Raw genomic sequence first — 4,470 nt, 5'->3', positions numbered from 1 at the left:
TACACTGTCTGACGTCTCCCTTCACCCACTTTTCTGTTGTCCATCCATCAGGGAGGGGGTTATATGTAGATCCTTGTGATCAGTTCCCCCTTGCTACCCCACCTTCCCTCCACCCCTCCCGGAATCACCACTCTCACTACTGGTCCTGAAGGGGTCATCTGTCCTGGATTCCCTGTGTTTCCAGTTCCTGTCTGTACCAGTGTACATCCTCTGGTCTAGCCAGATTTGTAAGGCAGAATTGGGATCATGATATTGGGGGGTGGGCGGGGAAGAGGAAGCATTTAGGGACTAGAGGAAAGTTGTTTTATCGTTGCTACACTGCACTCTGACTGGCTCGTCTCCTCCCCGCGACCTTTCTGTAAGGGGATGTCTGGTTGCCTACAGATGGGTCTTGGGTCCCCACTCTATGCTCCCCCTCATTCACAATGATTTGATTTTTTGTTCTGATGATGCCTGATACCTGATCCCTTCGACACCTTGTGATCACACAGGCTGGTGTGCTTCTTCCATGTGGGCTTTGTTGCTTCTGAGCTAAATGCCCACTTGTTTACCTTCATCTGTTGAACTTTCTATGTTGTATGGGTTGGTAGAAAATATTCAGCATGTGAGTCCTTGGGTTTTCATAGTACGCTATCTTCACCCACTCCCTTACTGGTGTCTTTGAGGAAAAGATGTTCTTATTTGTAGTGTAAAGTTGTTTATCGATATTTTCCTTGATGGCTGGTACACTTTGTGTTCTGTTAAAAAAATATTTGCATGCTCTAGAGTCATAAAGAATTTCTGTCTTCTCTTCTAGAAGCTGTCTATATTGTATTTATTAAAGCCATGTAGGATTAGATTGGTGGTATGGAATATAGGATTCATTTATCTTCCCCCCTAAATGGATATCCAGTTGCTCCAATAACCATTATTGAAAAATCTGCTCTTTCAAACAGCTCTTGTCAAAATCCAAGTCTGCAGACATACATTGGCCTGTCTCTGAACCTTGTTCCCTTGGTCTGTCTATCGTCACACCAGCACCACATAGTTTTGGTTTCTGCAGCTTGTTAAATTATAGTAGAGGAAATTGCCCTCCTACTTTTTTTTCCCCTCCTAGGCCATTTTGGGTATTCTTGGCTCTCATACATTTTAGAACCTGGTTTGTCAAATATCTTGCATTGAATCTTCCCCATTTGGGAAGAACTGCCTTGATCAAGGTGTTTTGCTCGAGTGTGGCCTACATCGTCTTTTATCATACAAGAGATAAAAGGAGAAGGGAGCAGAGAAGGAAGGTCCTGAATACCTACCAAGAAAGAAAGGAAAGCCAGGAGTATAGCCAGAGTCCCTACGCTGAGAACCTCCTAGACCCAGGGGAAGATTGATTCCAAGACACATGCTCTCTAAGGAAAAGCAGGCCCACTGATAGTGAAAGGAGACAAGGACCCAGAGCTAACGGGGAAAGTGTTTCTGGTAGCTGGCTCCCTGAATTTGGACTTGTAGCTTCCTAAACTGAGAGAAAAAATTTGTTTGTTAAGGGCATCCATTTGTAGTATTTAAGGAATAACAGCCCTAGAGAACCAAGACAGCATGTTTACAGTAATGAATCTCCCTTCTCTTTGAACAGAAATGTTCAGCCCATTTGGTTTTCTTTCAATAAGTTTGTAGTCTTTGCACATCTCTCATTAGATTTCTTTCTCAGCACTTGATGTTACTTGATGATAATACAAAAAGTATCATAGTTTATTTTATTTTCTCACTGCTGCAGAGAGATATATCTGCAGAGAGTGAGAGATATTACAACTGGCTTTTATGTATTTACCTGTGTCCAACAAAATTGCTAACTTCACTCATTCTAATCCATCTGTAGGTTCTTGGGGTTTATTTGCACCCACAATTCTGCTCCATGTACATTAGTTTTATTTTCCAATACTCATATCTTTTATTATTTTTCTGGACTTGCTGTACTGGGTAGGCCCTCCAATACAATATGGCGGGCTTATGATCACAAGTGGAAGATCAATTAGCGTGTTTGTGTTTTCCTCCAGCAATTCTGTGCCATTCCAAAGATGAGGAAAGCACAGATCATCAGTTTTAAGTAAAGTGAGATTGTAGCCCAGACAGGCGGTCGCCCAGAGCAGAGCAGGGGAGTTCTTACAGCACTGCCTTCTCTAAGGCTAATGGTACAAGTCAAGATCTGAGTGGGTGATAGACAGCGGATTGGAGGTCTCAGGTCTAAGAATTAATTCAGCTGTCTGGGCTGGCCAGGTCTCTCTGCCCTTATCTCTGGCAAGAAAGAGGCAAGTAGGCTGGGGAGAAAAAAGCAGGAGATGTCTCGAAGGATAAGCCTTTGCAATCTAACCTCGTGTCCCACCAGAACTCACAACCAAACTCACTGTCATCGATTCTGACTCATAGTGACACTGTAGGACAGGGTAGAACTGCCCCTGTGAGTTTCCAAGTCTGTAGTTGTTTACCAGAGTAGAAAGCCCCGCTTTCCTCCCTTGGAGCATCTGGTGGTTTAAAACTGCTGGCCTTGAGGGTTAGCAGCCCAACATGCAACTACTATGCAATCAGGGCTCCTTTCCTGCCCCACAGCAGCCCCAGATTCAGGTGTTTGGACACTCTGGACCCAGGATGAAGTCCAGAGCTGACAAAAGGGGGGGATACAGAGGGGGGACTTGCTGTGACCCTAGGAAATTGAGACAAGACTGGATTAAGAGGTGGCCGGTGGAATGATCACCAGTGAGATTTTGTATTTACAGAAGGTATGATTAGGTGCAGCCACGAGGCTTGCGGCATGCGGGTGGGTACAGGCTAGGTGCGGGTGGGACAACCAAGGAAGCAGATAGTGTGGGGCTGGGCAAATCAGCTCCCGGGAGCGCCAGCCCTAAAGATGGGAGAAGGAAGCTGAGCTAGATTTCCCCCAACTGTGGTCCTTTTATGCAAATAGGTCTACACAGCACTCCAAGGGCCTTTCCTTGTAGATGCTGACCGCCTCTCATTCAAGGCCTTGCTCAGGCATCTTCCTCGGGAAGTCTTTCCAGATTGCCAAATTGAAACTGGTGCTTCCCCCCCGGGTCTCCAGCATCTCTCATTCAAGCGCTACACATCTTTCTCTCTCAGACGTGGGTGTCCAGCTTTGTGCCCCTCATTCGCTAGATCCAGGGGCCTCCTCCTCTCTCCCTGAACCGACTGATGCCCATTGAGCAGTGCTCCACTTTTAGCACCTTTACAAACGTCTCACCCCACGAGTAGACCCGCAAGAACCTAGGCTGCGTAATGAACGGCCTCGCGCCTGCCATCCGAGAGCATCCACACATTGAGCATCGTCACACTGAATGTCTAGCACCCAACTGGAGCCCCCACCAGCCTGCTCTCTATCGCCACGTGGGGCGCTCGGGAGGCGGAACCCACGGGATCCCCACCTCCGGGAAGCGAAGGCGAGAGGCTAGAGAACGGGCCATTTGATTGGTTGGCGATGATGTCATAGGTACTATCGGAAGCGAGCTAAAGCCTTGGGCCAGGTCTCTGCTTGTTTGGAAGCGGATCCGCCCCACGAGGGGAGCTGCGCCCCTTGGAGCGTTCCTGACCTCCTCCTGGGTCCCAGGGTGACCGAGTCCTCCGCTGTGGTGCTTCGGCCCACTTTTGCTGCGCCCCTGCGATGGGAACCACAGAGCGCCACTAGGGTGGCGAGAACCGTTCGGGGCACCCTCCTCCCAGACAATGAGTCAGCCGTAGGGTAGGGGGTGAAGGGGGTGGGGAGAAGGCGGCGCCTCCCATTGTGCCAATAGAAACAATGACTCTCTGATTGGAACGCTCCTCCTCCCGCTCGTTTTTTTTCTGGTGACGTCTCCTCCGTCGAGCTCACCCATTGGCCAGTTGAGACCCGCGTGTGCTAGGCGCTGCGCTGTGCTTTGGCAAAGCCGGAGTGAAGCACCAGAGAACTGAGCATCTATCATCTGTAGACCTTTCAAGGGGTTAAGGGACCTGGTCTTGACAGGTGAGGGGCGGAGATCTAGGGCAGTCAAGGTCACGGCCGAACAACTCTGCGTTCCACGTGGCACCCCAGAGCGCTCAGGACAGGTGACCTGAGGAGGGGACCCCAGCCCGAGCTGCTTCTGAGATCCTGCTGGCCCCTAATCCCGCAGCCTCGGTCGATCAACTCCTGTCCTTGCTCCAAAGGGGTGTTCCTTCCAAACATGCTGATAGTCACGATGTATATCATAAGTTAAATAAAACGTGTTGGTCAACGTGAAGCTATTATTCGGGCCGCTGGCGCACCAGACCTTCCTCCAGCCGTCACCCCTTCAGCCCCCGGGATTCTATGAGGTCCTCTCGCCCAAGGCCGTGAGAACTCTATCGTTACACGTCATGGACATCACATTTTCAGATCGAAGTCCAGGGCAGGGTTGGAGACGACTGCTCAGGAAGGAGGCCCAGAGCACGGGCAAGCGCAGGAAGGGCTGGGAGACGGCGCCAGTACTCCACCCA

The sequence above is a fragment of the Echinops telfairi genome, unplaced genomic scaffold (assembly GCF_000313985.2).
Source record: "Echinops telfairi isolate 266 unplaced genomic scaffold, ASM31398v2 ScPeMD7_7420;HRSCAF=8458, whole genome shotgun sequence".
In the NCBI taxonomy this organism is placed as follows: domain Eukaryota; kingdom Metazoa; phylum Chordata; class Mammalia; order Afrosoricida; family Tenrecidae; genus Echinops; species Echinops telfairi.
Note: the sequence above shows the minus strand (reverse complement) of the source record.